Below are 17,397 nucleotides of genomic sequence, written 5' to 3'. Positions count from 1 at the left end.
GATGCTGAGGAGGAACCCGGTGATGCTGGAATATCCCTGTCAGCGCAAGTGGCGTTTTCTTCTGTTGAAGACGGATTCAGTTTCTTGGCCCTCTGAAAGCTAAGTGGAGGCTGGGGGCCTGGGAAGGGGCTGAAAACTGCAGGGAGGGGGGTTAAGTTCCGTTCGGGGCAAGGGTTCTCCGGGAACAGTCTCCCTTGGGCAGGTGAGGGGTCCAGGGAATTTCACAGCGCGGTGCCAGCATGCGCCGGGCAGGGCAGCTCCAGCCAACGTCTGCGTCGCTGTGTAGTTCGGGAAGCCTGCCTTGTGCCTGTGTGACGATCCTGGGGTCTCATCCCGTTCGAGGGACACAAAAGTTTACTCGGGTGCCATTCCGGGATCTGCAACGCCGGTGCCGATTGGCGTAGCGCCAATTGGGTGCCGGTTTTGTCGTATCAGCAGTTGAAAGCGTGGCAGGTCCTTGCGTTTTGGATGTTTCTGGTCAGTTGCGTGTTACGGCGTCGTTGAGGGCTGCGTTGGCAGCTCTGCTTTCTACCCATCCAGTCTTGGGGACTGGCACTTCTTCCCAGCATCTCTGTGTGTTTGCGCCAGTGCCGCCGTCTCTGTGTGTTTGCGCCAGTGCCGCCGTCTCTGTGTGTTTGCGCCAGTGCCGCCGTCTCTGTGTGTTTGCGCCAGTGCCGCCGTCTCATAAGGGGCCGTGACGTTCGGCTCTCATTTTTCTGGGGTTGCAGTAGAGGCTCCTCGCCTCCCCACTGCCTCCCCGCAGGTTATTTTTATCGTTGCCGTCTCTGGTTCGGAGTAATTTTTGTTGTGGAGCATTTTTGGTGTTATTGCTGTCGGGTCGTCTATAATGTTGTGTGGAGCATCTGTCTAAGCACGTGCGCGTTTGGCTCGGAGCTGCTCTGCCCGGAGGTGTAGAGTCAGGAGCGGGCGGACTGAGTTTAGGAGTCCACGATTGATCTGTGGACACGTTATCCTGCGTAGGCAGAGGTTGTGCGGTCATCTGGGACGGAGTAGCCGTGGGCAGGGGGGCAGACAGTCCGTTCCCCAGTGGTCTTTGGGACTCAATTAGACCTTCTTGTGGGATTCCTGAATAGAGAGCAGACCTGTGGAATGGTCAAGCTGTTGATGAGCTCCTGGGTAACTTGTTGAATACCTTGATTTCAGATGCAGAGGGACAACTCAGCACGAACGAGCGACGGAGGAGGCGAGCCGAGCGCCGTAAGCAAGCGGGTCGGTGCGTGGTGGGAGCAGGAAGCTGTGCCGTGTGGCTCTAGCTGAGTTTGGTCGTTTCTCTCTTTTCTAGGAGTGAAGCAAAATGGAAAGCTGGGTATCGGCAGCGCAGCTCCTCTGGCAAGGTGAGCACGGAGCCGTGGTAGGGGCGAGCAGGAGCGTGGGGCCAGGGATTCGTTCAAAGAGCTACAGTTCTTTTGCTTCTCGCCGTCTGAGGCGTCACCAGCGATGAGGGTTTGTGACCGCGCCCGCGGCACGGAACGCCGTGGAACTAAGCGGGAGGCGGGTGTCGCGGAAGGGGTCGGAGTCTACCCCACGGCACCGTGTGCCGGCAAGGCTTAGCGAGCGTGTGCTTTCTCGTGTTCCTGTAGATGTTGAAGAGGAACCCGGCGACGCAGGAAGATCCCCGTTAGCGCGCGTGGCGTTTTCCTCTGCCGAAGATGGGTTCGGTCCCTCGGCCCTCTGAAAGCTAAGTGGAGGCACGGGGGCTGGGGAGGGGCCGGGAGTCGCAGGGACGGGGGGTTTAGCTCCGCTAAGGGCAAGGGCCGTCCAGTAAGCAGGTGGGGCGGTGCGTGGTGTCAAAGGGAAGATGTGCCTCGTGCCTTTATACTGTGCGCTCGCTCTGCTTAGCGAGCGTGTGTTTTCTTGTGTTGCTGTAGATGCTGAGGAGGAACCCGGTGATGCTGGAATATCCCTGTCAGCGCAAGTGGCGTTTTCTTCTGTTGAAGACGGATTCAGTTTCTTGGCCCTCTGAAAGCTAAGTGGAGGCTGGGGGCCTGGGAAGGGGCTGAAAACTGCAGGGAGGGGGGTTAAGTTCCGTTCGGGGCAAGGGTTATCCGGGAACAGTCTCCCTTGGGCAGGTGAGGGGTCCAGGGAATTTCACAGCGCGATGCCAGCGTGCGCCGGGCAGGGCAGCTCCAGCCAACGTCTGCGTCGCTGTGTAGTTCGGGAAGCCTGCCTTGTGCCTGTGTGACGATCCTGGGGTCTCATCCCGTTCGAGGGACACAAAAGTTTACTCAGGTGCCATTCCGGGATCTGCAACGCCGGTGCCGATTGGCGTAGCGCCAATTGGGTGCCGGTTCTGTCGTATCAGCAGTTGAAAGCGTGGCAGGTCCTTGCGTTTTGGATGTTTCTGGTCAGTTGCGTGTTACGGCGTAGTTGAGGGCTGCGTTGGCAGCTCTGCTTTCTACCCATCCAGTCTTGGGGACTGGCACTTCTTCCCAGCATCTCGAAGCTTTTGCGCCAGTGCCGCCGTCTCTGTGTGTTTGCGCCAGTGCCGCCGCCTCTGTGTGTGTTTGCGCCAGTGCCGCCGCCTCTGTGTGTGTTTGCGCCAGTGCCGCCGTCTCTGTGTGTTTGCGCCAGTGCCGCCGTCTCTGTGTGTTTGCGCCAGTGCCGCCGCCTCTGTGTGTGTTTGCGCCAGTGCCGCCGCCTCTGTGTGTGTTTGCGCCAGTGCCGCCGCCTCTGTGTGTGTTTGCGCCAGTGCCGCCGCCTCTGTGTGTGTTTGCGCCAGTGCCGCCGCCTCTGTGTGTGTTTGCGCCAGTGCCGCCGCCTCTGTGTGTGTTTGCGCCAGTGCCGCCGTCTCTGTGTGTTTGCGCCAGTGCCGCCGTCTCTGTGTGTTTGCGCCAGTGCCGCCGTCTCTGTGTGTTTGCGCCAGTGCCGCCGTCTCATAAGAGGCCGTAATGTTCGGCTCTCATTTTTCTGGGGTTGCAGTAGAGGCTCCTCGCCTCCCCACTGGCTCCTTTGTTTTCTGGGGTTGTAGTGGAGGCTCATTGTACACCACTGCGTCCCTGCAGGTTCTTTTGATCGATGCGTGTCTGGTTTGGAGTCGTTGTCATCGTCGGGTGTTGTTGGTGGCGTTGCCATCGTGTTGTCTATAATGTTCTGTGGAGAGTCTGTCTGAGCGGGTGCGCATTTGGCTCGCAGCCGCTCTGCCCGGACGCGTGCAGTCGGGGGCGGGTGGACTGAGGTCTAGGAGTTCACGGTTAATATGCTGACGTGTTCAATTGCGTAGACAGAGGTCGTGCAGTAACGTGGGATGGAGTAGCTGTGGGCAGGGGAGTCAAGAGTCCTTTTAGTGGTGTTTTGCTGTTGTTACTAAGAACACTGACTAGCGTTTTCTGTGGTGTGCTGTTTTTTCAGAGACGAAGTGTGTTTTAATGAATTTTTTTTTTCTTTGCAGGTGATCACATTGTCAATACGAGTCCCTTACTTGTAAAAAGGCATTTTGTTAGGCTATGTAACACTCAGTTATAGCCTTTTTTTGATGGTAACAAAAGCAGCTACAGACTCTGATCAGCACTCGTGAGATAAGGCCCGCTTTACACTTTTGTGAAGAACTAGGTTTATTTCAGTGAAAATGCCACATTTGAGGCTGGCAGGAAGCTCCTACGAATAGTAAACAATATCTACAGCTGCGAGGAGCCAAGTCCAGTCTGAGATCAGCGCAGAGGATCTACCGAGAAGCAAGAAGACCAGACTCGGCTATTGCTACTGGATTGAATCACAATGTAGAGGGGTGGGTGAATAGTTTGTAAGGGTATAAATACCCAGGGATTTCTAAGCTTGGCCAGGATTTTAGCAGCAGCAGCAGCCCCGGTCAGCCTTCCCGCCGTACCGTTCTGTTAGGTTATTTATTTTCACGGTTTTTGCCTCATCAACCCACCCGTCCCCACGTCCACGGAAGGGAGGTAGGGATGTCGAGGTGTAGAGTGATGCCAATCTGAAAATCAGGCTGAGTGATATAAGGAATGAGTTGTAAACACACAATCCTTTGGCCTTATGTAAATATAATATTTTAGGTGTTTCCCCTATCCTCCGTGAGTCTGGGAGCCAAACCGTAGATCCAGCGCGGTGCTACGTTCGGATCCAGCCGCACCCAGTCTTCCGTCCGGGGAGGAGTCTAGAAAGCGAGGGGGTCCGTTCTGAACCTCACGACTCAACGGAAAGGCCTCTCTCTAGCCTTTGGCATCTACTGTCCACGTAGAAATTACTCTGAATCAAGTTCCAGCTGATTTTGATCGTCGTATTTTGTCCACTTAGCAAGCGATAGCGTCCCTCGCCATCGCATCGCACGACGTCACAGCGCGAGCGATCCGACGCCGCTCTCGGTCGGCCGCGCCCCGAGTCGGTTACCCGAGACGAAGCGACGTCGGCGGGGTCGCGGGCGTCGTCGGCTCTTAGTCGGCGCTTAGCGACGGAGACGCGGGGCGAGTTTGAGTTCCGGATCGTCAGAGGAACCGACTTGCGGTAACTGCCACGATTGGGAAGCCACGGAGGAACAGGTCACCGTGGTCAAGAACTGTACGAAGGACGGCAAGGGAATTAAGTCCAAACTCTTTTCCCGTTCTGACAATTAGCTTGAGACACGTACTTAAAAGGGTCGGTGCGGCGGATGACGCGCAGCACGTTCGGGTAGCGTGAAACCTCGAGCGAACGTGGCTCGGGGTTTTAGTTATTTGTCCTCGGAGGTTCAAATTTTTTTCCGTTTTCAGGTAAATTCCGAAGGTAAAGAATAAGAGAGTCCTAGCTGGGGGGTTTTATCCCCCCCGCCCCGTCCGGGTTTTTTTTTTCCCCCGCTCCCGGCGGCTCCGAGAGGCGACGTTCGTCGCCAACGTGCGGACCGAGGTCCGGCCGGGAGCGGGGTTTCGCCGGGCGGGGCGAGTTTAGAGGGCGCCGGGAACGGCGTTTCCGAGGGGCGACGCGGAGACGGGGCGAAGGCACGGGGCGAGAAGGGCAGAGAATGGGTGCGGTGTGACGGTGCGGTGGTGTCGGTAGGCGAATGGGTGGTGCGTTAGAGTCGTGTGATGTGGTAATATTGTGTTTTGGGGTTGTAGTTACTTGTTATTGCAGGTTAATGGTTTTTGCATTTCAGGTAAATGTCTAATTTTAAATAGAATAAAAAAACCCCAGCCGGGGGATTTTTTTTTCCGTTCCCCCGGCTGGGTTTTTTTTTCCCCGGTCCCGGCCGCTCAGCGAGGCGACGTTCATCGCCAAGGTTAGGCCGCGGGTGCCCGTCAGGCCGGGGTTTTGGCAGGCAGGGTCATATTGGAGGCTTCCGGGAACGGCGTTCCCGAGGGGCGACGCGGAGACGGGGTCACGGCACAGGGCGAGAAGGGCCGCGGCGCCAGCGTGCGGCGGTGTCTGAGGCGTATGAGCGGTGTGTTTAGCTGAGTGATTAGGAATGATTGCGTTTTGGTCCTGTATTTGTTTCTTTGCAGGTTAAAGGTTTTTTCTTTTCAGCTAAACTTTAAATTTAAAATAGAATAAAAAAACCCCAGCCGGGGGATTTTTTTTTCCGTTCCCCCGGCTGGGTTTTTTTTCCCCGGTCCCGGCCGCTCTGCGAGGCGACGTTCATCGCCAAGGTTCGGCCGCGGGCGCCCATCGGGCCGGGGTTTTGGCAGGCAGGGTCATATTGGAGGCTTCCGGGAACGGCGTTCCCGAGGGGCGACGGGGTCACGGCACAGGGCGAGAAGGGCCGCGGCGCGAGCGTGCGGCGGTGTCTGTAGGCGTATGAGCGGTGTGGTTAGCTGAGTGCCGTGGAATGATTGCGTTTTGGTCCTGTATTTGTTTCTTTGCAGGTTAATGGTTTTTTCTTCTCAGCTAAATTTTAAATTTAAAATAGAATAAAAAAACCCCAGCTGGGGGATTTTTTTTTCCGTTCCCCCGGCTGGGTTTTTTTTTCCCCGGTCCCGGCCGCTCAGCGAGGCGACGTTCATCGCCAAGGTTCGGCCGCGGGCGCCCATCGGGCCGGGGTTTTGGCAGGCAGGGTCACATTGGAGGCTTCCGGGAACGGCGTTCCCGAGGGGCGATGCGGAGACGGGGTCACGGCACAGGGCGAGAAGGGCCGCGGCGCGAGCGTGCGGCGGTGTCTGTAGGCGTATGAGCGGTGTGGTTAGCTGAGTGATTAGGAATGATTGCGTTTTGGTCCTGTATTTGTTTCTTTGCAGGTTAATGGTTTTTTCTTTTCAGCTAAATTTTAAATTTAAAATAGAATAAAAAAACCCCAGCCGGGGGATTTTTTTTTCCGTTCCCCCGGCTGGGTTTTTTTTTCCCCGGTCCCGGCCGCTCAGCGAGGCGACGTTCATCGCCAAGGTTAGGCCGCGGGCGCCCATCGGGCCGGGGTTTTGGCAGGCAGGGTCATATTGGAGGCTTCCGGGAACGGCGTTCCCAAGGGGCCGCGAGGAGACGGGGTCCAGGCACACCGGGAGAACCGGGGCGGCGCGAGCGTACGGCGGTGTCTGTAGGTGTATGAGCGGTGTGTTTAGCTGAGTGCCGTGGAATGATTGCGTTTTGGTCCTGTATTTGTTTCTTTGCAGGTTAATGGTTTTTTCTTTAAGCTAAGTTTAAAATCCAAAATAGAATAAAAAAACTCCAGCTGGGGGATTTTCTTGTTTCCCCTGGCTGGGTTGTTTTTTTTCCTCCCGGTCTCTCCACGAGGTGACGTTCATTGCCGAAGTTTGGATGTGGGTTGGGCCGAGATTGGGGGTTTAGGCAGGCAGGGAGCGTTTAGAGCCTCCTGGGAACGGTGTTCCTGTGGGGTGACGTGGATGTGGGGCGAGGGTGTCAGCCGGGAGAATGGTTGCCGTGCGAGTGTGTGGTGGGTTTGGTATGTGAGTGAGTGGTGTGGTGTAGCTGTGTGATCTGGTATGATTGTGGTTTGGGGTTGTATGTTTTATTTTCTAGGGTGTTTTTTTATTTTACCTGAAAATGGACAAAAAAAAATTCAAGTAGATTATTAAAACACCAGCCAGGGGATTCCTTCCCCACGTGTCCATCCACCGCCTTCAGCAGAGCGTTTTAGTCCAGGTCCACCGTGCTTGGTCTAGTCAAGGTAATTGCCAAAGTTCATATTCAGGTCAGTCTGGGACGGTGGTTTCAGAGGCAGGGTTTTTGTCGAGGATCCCAGGAACAGCCTTTCCGGTGACACCCGTTCTTCACAGCGGCCACGGTCGGTCCTCGTCAGGACGCTCGTTTAGGGAGAGGTCCGGGAAGGCGTTCGCGATCGGCCTAGGAGTAGCGTGAGTAAACGGCCGAGGACAGGGACAGGGTTGAAATAGAAGTGTGTTATCATCTGTAACGGGATGTGAGAAAAGCTCTGAAAAAGGTGAGTTGGGTTTTCTGCGTTCTGTTGTAATTGCAATATCTCCAATGTGTTCTAAATAATTTTAATACCTTGAATGTGTTCTCATTGTAATACCCTGAAAGCGTAACGAAGGTGCGCGTTTGATGTTCGGCACGTCAATTTTGACAAAACGACGTAAGAGTCGTAACGGCGACGAGTCCGATCCGCCGCGCGCTCAAACGTACACGCGAACTGAGAGTTTGTTTAACGCTCGCCGTCGGGTGAGAAACGCTGTAACGGGTCTGTACCGGAACTAATGATTTTCTCTTTAGCCTTTTGCCATGTGATACATTTTGTCTAAAAGCTGTAATACGGAAGAGTTTTTCATGTTATGGGAATTGTGATTATGGAACAGTCTCTAGAAAACCAATTTCTCATTTGTTGGCTCATATCAAATAAAGAGTTAGTTATGATGCTTTACTATGTGGTTTGAGGAGGTTAGTCCTACCTCAGGGCCATCACAAAGGTAATAAAGCAGACACGCCTTTCTGTCGTCCAGTGTCTTTTTTTGGTCCGAGCGGAGCGACAGGTTGATGTTTTGTGCACGTACCTGAGTTTGAGAGAGCGTAGTTTGTGACCGTGAGCGTGCACCGCGCTTTGTCTGTCTTGTGTTGTGCGCGTGGTGGACTTTGTGTTGTGTTGTGTGCGTGCTGGACTTTGTCTCTGTCTTGTCTTGTGCGCGTGCTGGACTTTGTCTCTGTCTTGTCTTGTGCGCGTGCTGGACTTTGTATCTGTCTTGTGTTGTGTGCGTGCTGGACTTTGTCTCTGTCTAGTGCGGGTGCTGGACTTTGTCTCTGTCTTGTGTTGTGTGTGTGCTGGACTTTGTCTCTGTCTAGTGCGGGTGCTGGACTTTGTCTCTGTCTTGTGTTGTGCGTGTGCTGGACTTTGTCTTGTGTTGTGCGTGTGCTGGACTTTGTCTCTGTCTTGTGTTGTGCGTGTGCTGCACTTTGTCTCTGTCTTGTGTTGTGCGTGTGCTGGACTTTGTCTCTGTCTTGTGTTGTGCGTGTGCTGGACTTTGTCTCTGTCTTGTGCTGTGTGCTGGACTTTGTCTCTGTCTTGTCTTGTGCGTGTGCTGGACTTTGTCTCTGTCTTGTGTTGTGTGTGTGCTGGACTTTGTCTTGTCTTGTGCTGTGAGCGTGCTGGACTTTGTCTCTGTCTTGTGCTGTGAGCGTGCTGGACTTTGTCTCTGTCTTGTGCTGTGAGCGTGCTGGACTTTGTCTCTGTCCTGTGTTGTGTGTGTGCTTGACTTTGTTTCTGTCTTGTGCTGTGTGTGTGTTGGAGTTTGAGGTGACCGATTGTTCAGGTTGAATGTATTTGAGTGTGTTTTTACTCTAGAGTTCTTTTTGCATGGCAGGTAGAAATAGTTCTTTATTTAGCACAATAAATTATTTGGTTTTTTAGGTGCAGCAGTAGGGCTTTGGATGCTTAAGGGGAGTTAAAAAATAAAAAATATCCAATCCATGTACTCCCCCTGAGCATCCAAAGCCCTACTGCTGCACAAAACTTATTATTTTTATTCTTTTATGTACACATATAAACAAACCACTCTAGCCCAAACCCACCATATTTCCAGGACTAGGGGGAGTACTCCCTAATTAATAAACAAACAATCAATAATTAGAGACTACTCCCCCTGGTCATGGAAATTATCACCCAATTATGCAAATGAACCAATTAAATATGCAAATTAGATAAAAAAACTTTTTCTCCACCACCACAAACCAAAAAAAAACAAACATACAAAATAAACAGAAAATAAGCAAAATCAACCACAAAACATACCTACACCAAAGCAAAAAAAAAAAAAAAACAAAACAACAATACAAAACAAAAGGTATTTCCAGAAACAAAACAACAACAAATAAACACACAAAAAATCACAAAAAACCAACTTACAACAAATACAACAAAACATACAATAAAAATGAAACAACACAACAATGCAATACAAAAATACAAAAATCAAACAAAAAAAAAAAACAAAACCATCCAATACATGAAACACTGCCACACACCTTACATAGAAAAACAAAACAAAAACAGACCACTTCTCCATACAAAAAAAATCCATGAAAAAAACAAAAACCACAATAAAATAACCACAAATTCAAGAACCATCAACTCATAACACAACAAAAAAACAAACAAACAGCTCAAAACAACATAAAGAAATACAGCAAAACCAATTCTTCACTTAAAACTACCAAATACAAAACATCTACAAAACAAAACAACTATAAAAATACAAAATATTACAAATAAAATAACCACTCTCAAACAAAAAAAAAAACCTACAAAACTAAAACACAATAAAATCCATAAACAACAAAAACAAAAACTCAGCATTAAAAGCAAACAAACAAAACAAAAAAAAAGCAAAAACAACAACTATACAACAAAAGTCAATCAAAATAAAAACAGCAACACAAAAAAACTCATTCAAATAAAAAAACACATATCACAAACAACTTCAAAAAAAAACAGCAATAAAAAAAACAAACACTCCAAAAAACCACAAAAAACAAATAACAATAAATACATCAACACAGACAATGAAAACTGAAAAAAATCAAAGAACAAACAAAACACAGAAAAACAAAAAACAATACTCAAATACTAACAAAAACACACATCACAAAAGAAAAAAAAACCAACAATACCATGCACATCAACACAAATCTCAACAATAAATAAAATTCAAACACATCAAAACACAATAAAAACTAACACATAACACAAAATATAGGACACATTACAGAAACAAAAAACCTACAGAAAAACCTCTCACACAATACAAAACAATTAAATTTCACCAATCAATTTAAAAAATACAATACATAGAAAACCCACAAAAAAAACCCCAACATAAAAAACAAACAACAACTAAATATACAAAAACTCAAAAAACTAGAAAATACAACACTAATAACTACTAAAAACTCAATAAACAATAACAAACAACATACAGTACTCCTTACAGGACAAAGACAACATACATGACACAACACAGCTTAGACTACAGATTACAACTACTATTAGCACACAGGATAACGTTACAACACAGTCATTAGGATTAGTGTACAGTCATTACAGAAACAATACACTCATTAGGGTGAGAGTACAATCATTAGAGTTACAGTACAGGTTACAGTTACAGTACACATTACAGTTAGGGTTAGGGTACGGGTTAGGGTACGGGTTAGGGTACGGGTTAGGGTACGGGTTAGGATTAGGGTACGGGTTAGGGTACAGGTTAGGGTACGGGTTAGGGTTAGGGTACGGGTTAGGGTACGGGTTAGGGTACGGGTTAGGGTACGGGTTAGGGTACGGGTTAGGGTACGGGTTAGGGTTAGGGTACGGGTTAGGGTACGGGTTAGGGTACAGGGTTAGGGTTAGGGTTAGGGTTAGGGTTAGGGTTAGGGTTAGGGTTAGGGTTAGGGTTAGGGTTAGGGTTAGGGTTAGGGTTAGGGTTAGGGTTAGGGTTAGGGTTAGGGTTAGGGTTAGGGTTAGGGTTAGGGTTAGGGTTAGGGTTAGGGTTAGGGTTAGGGTTAGGGTTAGGGTTAGGGTTAGGGTTAGGGTTAGGGTTAGGGTTAGGGTTAGGGTTAGGGTTAGGGTTAGGGTTAGGGTTAGGGTTAGGGTTAGGGTTAGGGTTAGGGTTAGGGTTAGGGTTAGGGTTAGGGTTAGGGTTAGGGTTAGGGTTAGGGTTAGGGTTAGGGTTAGGGTTAGGGTTAGGGTTAGGGTTAGGGTTAGGGTTAGGGTTAGGGTTAGGGTTAGGGTTAGGGTTAGGGTTAGGGTTAGGGTTAGGGTTAGGGTTAGGGTTAGGGTTAGGGTTAGGGTTAGGGTTAGGGTTAGGGTTAGGGTTAGGGTTAGGGTTAGGGTTAGGGTTAGGGTTAGGGTTAGGGTTAGGGTTAGGGTTAGGGTTAGGGTTAGGGTTAGGGTTAGGGTTAGGGTTAGGGTTAGGGTTAGGGTTAGGGTTAGGGTTAGGGTTAGGGTTAGGGTTAGGGTTAGGGTTAGGGTTAGGGTTAGGGTTAGGGTTAGGGTTAGGGTTAGGGTTAGGGTTAGGGTTAGGGTTAGGGTTAGGGTTAGGGTTAGGGTTAGGGTTAGGGTTAGGGTTAGGGTTAGGGTTAGGGTTAGGGTTAGGGTTAGGGTTAGGGTTAGGGTTAGGGTTAGGGTTAGGGTTAGGGTTAGGGTTAGGGTTAGGGTTAGGGTTAGGGTTAGGGTTAGGGTTAGGGGTTAGGGTTAGGGTTAGGGGTTAGGGGTTAGGGGTTAGGGTTAGGGTTAGGGTTAGGGTTAGGGTTAGGGTTAGGGTTAGGGTTAGGGTTAGGGTTAGGGTTAGGGTTAGGGTTAGGGTTAGGGTTAGGGTTAGGGTTAGGGTTAGGGTTAGGGTTAGGGTTAGGGTTAGGGTTAGGGTTAGGGTTAGGGTTAGGGTTAGGGTTAGGGTTAGGGTTAGGGTTAGGGTTAGGGTTAGGGTTAGGGTTAGGGTTAGGGTTAGGGTTAGGGTTAGGGTTAGGGTTAGGGTTAGGGTTAGGGTTAGGGTTAGGGTTAGGGTTAGGGTTAGGGTTAGGGTTAGGGTTAGGGTTAGGGTTAGGGTTAGGGTTAGGGTTAGGGTTAGGGTTAGGGTTAGGGTTAGGGTTAGGGTTAGGGTTAGGGTTAGGGTTAGGGTTAGGGTTAGGGTTAGGGTTAGGGTTAGGGTTAGGGTTAGGGTTAGGGTTAGGGTTAGGGTTAGGGTTAGGGTTAGGGTTAGGGTTAGGGTTAGGGTTAGGGTTAGGGTTAGGGTTAGGGTTAGGGTTAGGGTTAGGGTTAGGGTTAGGGTTAGGGTTAGGGTTAGGGTTAGGGTTAGGGTTAGGGTTAGGGTTAGGGTTAGGGTTAGGGTTAGGGTTAGGGTTAGGGTTAGGGTTAGGGTTAGGGTTAGGGTTAGGGTTAGGGTTAGGGTTAGGGTTAGGGTTAGGGTTAGGGTTAGGGTTAGGGTTAGGGTTAGGGTTAGGGTTAGGGTTAGGGTTAGGGTTAGGGTTAGGGTTAGGGTTAGGGTTAGGGTTAGGGTTAGGGTTAGGGTTAGGGTTAGGGTTAGGGTTAGGGTTAGGGTTAGGGTTAGGGTTAGGGTTAGGGTTAGGGTTAGGGTTAGGGTTAGGGTTAGGGTTAGGGTTAGGGTTAGGGTTAGGGTTAGGGTTAGGGTTAGGGTTAGGGTTAGGTTAGGGTTAGGGTTAGGGTTAGGGTTAGGGTTAGGGTTAGGGTTAGGGTTAGGGTTAGGGTTAGGGTTAGGGTTAGGGTTAGGGTTAGGGTTAGGGTTAGGGTTAGGGTTAGGGTTAGGGTTAGGGTTAGGGTTAGGGTTAGGGTTAGGGTTAGGGTTAGGGTTAGGGTTAGGGTTAGGGTTAGGGTTAGGGTTAGGGTTAGGGTTAGGGTTAGGGTTAGGGTTAGGGTTAGGGTTAGGGTTAGGGTTAGGGTTAGGGTTAGGGTTAGGGTTAGGGTTAGGGTTAGGGTTAGGGTTAGGGTTAGGGTTAGGGTTAGGGTTAGGGTTAGGGTTAGGGTTAGGGTTAGGGTTAGGGTTAGGGTTAGGGTTAGGGTTAGGGTTAGGGTTAGGGTTAGGGTTAGGGTTAGGGTTAGGGTTAGGGTTAGGGTTAGGGTTAGGGTTAGGGTTAGGGTTAGGGTTAGGGTTAGGGTTAGGGTTAGGGTTAGGGTTAGGGTTAGGGTTAGGGTTAGGGTTAGGGTTAGGGTTAGGGTTAGGGTTAGGGTTAGGGTTAGGGTTAGGGTTAGGGTTAGGGTTAGGGTTAGGGTTAGGGTTAGGGTTAGGGTTAGGGTTAGGGTTAGGGTTAGGGTTAGGGTTAGGGTTAGGGTTAGGGTTAGGGTTAGGGTTAGGGTTAGGGTTAGGGTTAGGGTTAGGGTTAGGGTTAGGGTTAGGGTTAGGGTTAGGGTTAGGGTTAGGGTTAGGGTTAGGGTTAGGGTTAGGGTTAGGGTTAGGGTTAGGGTTAGGGTTAGGGTTAGGGTTAGGGTTAGGGTTAGGGTTAGGGTTAGGGTTAGGGTTAGGGTTAGGGTTAGGGTTAGGGTTAGGGTTAGGGTTAGGGTTAGGGTTAGGGTTAGGGTTAGGGTTAGGGTTAGGGTTAGGGTTAGGGTTAGGGTTAGGGTTAGGGTTAGGGTTAGGGTTAGGGTTAGGGTTAGGGTTAGGGTTAGGGTTAGGGTTAGGGTTAGGGTTAGGGTTAGGGTTAGGGTTAGGGTTAGGGTTAGGGTTAGGGTTAGGGTTAGGGTTAGGGTTAGGGTTAGGGTTAGGGTTAGGGTTAGGGTTAGGGTTAGGGTTAGGGTTAGGGTTAGGGTTAGGGTTAGGGTTAGGGTTAGGGTTAGGGTTAGGGTTAGGGTTAGGGTTAGGGTTAGGGTTAGGGTTAGGGTTAGGGTTAGGGTTAGGGTTAGGGTTAGGGTTAGGGTTAGGGTTAGGGTTAGGGTTAGGGTTAGGGTTAGGGTTAGGGTTAGGGTTAGGGTTAGGGTTAGGGTTAGGGTTAGGGTTAGGGTTAGGGTTAGGGTTAGGGTTAGGGTTAGGGTTAGGGTTAGGGTTAGGGTTAGGGTTAGGGTTAGGGTTAGGGTTAGGGTTAGGGTTAGGGTTAGGGTTAGGGTTAGGGTTAGGGTTAGGGTTAGGGTTAGGGTTAGGGTTAGGGTTAGGGTTAGGGTTAGGGTTAGGGTTAGGGTTAGGGTTAGGGTTAGGGTTAGGGTTAGGGTTAGGGTTAGGGTTAGGGTTAGGGTTAGGGTTAGGGTTAGGGTTAGGGTTAGGGTTAGGGTTAGGGTTAGGGTTAGGGTTAGGGTTAGGGTTAGGGTTAGGGTTAGGGTTAGGGTTAGGGTTAGGGTTAGGGTTAGGGTTAGGGTTAGGGTTAGGGTTAGGGTTAGGGTTAGGGTTAGGGTTAGGGTTAGGGTTAGGGTTAGGGTTAGGGTTAGGGTTAGGGTTAGGGTTAGGGTTAGGGTTAGGGTTAGGGTTAGGGTTAGGGTTAGGGTTAGGGTTAGGGTTAGGGTTAGGGTTAGGGTTAGGGTTAGGGTTAGGGTTAGGGTTAGGGTTAGGGTTAGGGTTAGGGTTAGGGTTAGGGTTAGGGTTAGGGTTAGGGTTAGGGTTAGGGTTAGGGTTAGGGTTAGGGTTAGGGTTAGGGTTAGGGTTAGGGTTAGGGTTAGGGTTAGGGTTAGGGTTAGGGTTAGGGTTAGGGTTAGGGTTAGGGTTAGGGTTAGGGTTAGGGTTAGGGTTAGGGTTAGGGTTAGGGTTAGGGTTAGGGTTAGGGTTAGGGTTAGGGTTAGGGTTAGGGTTAGGGTTAGGGTTAGGGTTAGGGTTAGGGTTAGGGTTAGGGTTAGGGTTAGGGTTAGGGTTAGGGTTAGGGTTAGGGTTAGGGTTAGGGTTAGGGTTAGGGTTAGGGTTAGGGTTAGGGTTAGGGTTAGGGTTAGGGTTAGGGTTAGGGTTAGGGTTAGGGTTAGGGTTAGGGTTAGGGTTAGGGTTAGGGTTAGGGTTAGGGTTAGGGTTAGGGTTAGGGTTAGGGTTAGGGTTAGGGTTAGGGTTAGGGTTAGGGTTAGGGTTAGGGTTAGGGTTAGGGTTAGGGTTAGGGTTAGGGTTAGGGTTAGGGTTAGGGTTAGGGTTAGGGTTAGGGTTAGGGTTAGGGTTAGGGTTAGGGTTAGGGTTAGGGTTAGGGTTAGGGTTAGGGTTAGGGTTAGGGTTAGGGTTAGGGTTAGGGTTAGGGTTAGGGTTAGGGTTAGGGTTAGGGTTAGGGTTAGGGTTAGGGTTAGGGTTAGGGTTAGGGTTAGGGTTAGGGTTAGGGTTAGGGTTAGGGTTAGGGTTAGGGTTAGGGTTAGGGTTAGGGTTAGGGTTAGGGTTAGGGTTAGGGTTAGGGTTAGGGTTAGGGTTAGGGTTAGGGTTAGGGTTAGGGTTAGGGTTAGGGTTAGGGTTAGGGTTAGGGTTAGGGTTAGGGTTAGGGTTAGGGTTAGGGTTAGGGTTAGGGTTAGGGTTAGGGTTAGGGTTAGGGTTAGGGTTAGGGTTAGGGTTAGGGTTAGGGTTAGGGTTAGGGTTAGGGTTAGGGTTAGGGTTAGGGTTAGGGTTAGGGTTAGGGTTAGGGTTAGGGTTAGGGTTAGGGTTAGGGTTAGGGTTAGGGTTAGGGTTAGGGTTAGGGTTAGGGTTAGGGTTAGGGTTAGGGTTAGGGTTAGGGTTAGGGTTAGGGTTAGGGTTAGGGTTAGGGTTAGGGTTAGGGTTAGGGTTAGGGTTAGGGTTAGGGTTAGGGTTAGGGTTAGGGTTAGGGTTAGGGTTAGGGTTAGGGTTAGGGTTAGGGTTAGGGTTAGGGTTAGGGTTAGGGTTAGGGTTAGGGTTAGGGTTAGGGTTAGGGTTAGGGTTAGGGTTAGGGTTAGGGTTAGGGTTAGGGTTAGGGTTAGGGTTAGGGTTAGGGTTAGGGTTAGGGTTAGGGTTAGGGTTAGGGTTAGGGTTAGGGTTAGGGTTAGGGTTAGGGTTAGGGTTAGGGTTAGGGTTAGGGTTAGGGTTAGGGTTAGGGTTAGGGTTAGGGTTAGGGTTAGGGTTAGGGTTAGGGTTAGGGTTAGGGTTAGGGTTAGGGTTAGGGTTAGGGTTAGGGTTAGGGTTAGGGTTAGGGTTAGGGTTAGGGTTAGGGTTAGGGTTAGGGTTAGGGTTAGGGTTAGGGTTAGGGTTAGGGTTAGGGTTAGGGTTAGGGTTAGGGTTAGGGTTAGGGTTAGGGTTAGGGTTAGGGTTAGGGTTAGGGTTAGGGTTAGGGTTAGGGTTAGGGTTAGGGTTAGGGTTAGGGTTAGGGTTAGGGTTAGGGTTAGGGTTAGGGTTAGGGTTAGGGTTAGGGTTAGGGTTAGGGTTAGGGTTAGGGTTAGGGTTAGGGTTAGGGTTAGGGTTAGGGTTAGGGTTAGGGTTAGGGTTAGGGTTAGGGTTAGGGTTAGGGTTAGGGTTAGGGTTAGGGTTAGGGTTAGGGTTAGGGTTAGGGTTAGGGTTAGGGTTAGGGTTAGGGTTAGGGTTAGGGTTAGGGTTAGGGTTAGGGTTAGGGTTAGGGTTAGGGTTAGGGTTAGGGTTAGGGTTAGGGTTAGGGTTAGGGTTAGGGTTAGGGTTAGGGTTAGGGTTAGGGTTAGGGTTAGGGTTAGGGTTAGGGTTAGGGTTAGGGTTAGGGTTAGGGTTAGGGTTAGGGTTAGGGTTAGGGTTAGGGTTAGGGTTAGGGTTAGGGTTAGGGTTAGGGTTAGGGTTAGGGTTAGGGTTAGGGTTAGGGTTAGGGTTAGGGTTAGGGTTAGGGTTAGGGTTAGGGTTAGGGTTAGGGTTAGGGTTAGGGTTAGGGTTAGGGTTAGGGTTAGGGTTAGGGTTAGGGTTAGGGTTAGGGTTAGGGTTAGGGTTAGGGTTAGGGTTAGGGTTAGGGTTAGGGTTAGGGTTAGGGTTAGGGTTAGGGTTAGGGTTAGGGTTAGGGTTAGGGTTAGGGTTAGGGTTAGGGTTAGGGTTAGGGTTAGGGTTAGGGTTAGGGTTAGGGTTAGGGTTAGGGTTAGGGTTAGGGTTAGGGTTAGGGTTAGGGTTAGGGTTAGGGTTAGGGTTAGGGTTAGGGTTAGGGTTAGGGTTAGGGTTAGGGTTAGGGTTAGGGTTAGGGTTAGGGTTAGGGTTAGGGTTAGGGTTAGGGTTAGGGTTAGGGTTAGGGTTAGGGTTAGGGTTAGGGTTAGGGTTAGGGTTAGGGTTAGGGTTAGGGTTAGGGTTAGGGTTAGGGTTAGGGTTAGGGTTAGGGTTAGGGTTAGGGTTAGGGTTAGGGTTAGGGTTAGGGTTAGGGTTAGGGTTAGGGTTAGGGTTAGGGTTAGGGTTAGGGTTAGGGTTAGGGTTAGGGTTAGGGTTAGGGTTAGGGTTAGGGTTAGGGTTAGGGTTAGGGTTAGGGTTAGGGTTAGGGTTAGGGTTAGGGTTAGGGTTAGGGTTAGGGTTAGGGTTAGGGTTAGGGTTAGGGTTAGGGTTAGGGTTAGGGTTAGGGTTAGGGTTAGGGTTAGGGTTAGGGTTAGGGTTAGGGTTAGGGTTAGGGTTAGGGTTAGGGTTAGGGTTAGGGTTAGGGTTAGGGTTAGGGTTA

The sequence above is a fragment of the Columba livia genome, chromosome 35, assembly GCF_036013475.1.
Source record: "Columba livia isolate bColLiv1 breed racing homer chromosome 35, bColLiv1.pat.W.v2, whole genome shotgun sequence".
Classification (NCBI taxonomy): Eukaryota; Metazoa; Chordata; class Aves; order Columbiformes; family Columbidae; genus Columba; species Columba livia.
The sequence above is the reverse complement of the archived record's forward strand: the minus strand, read 5'-3'. Positions refer to the sequence as shown.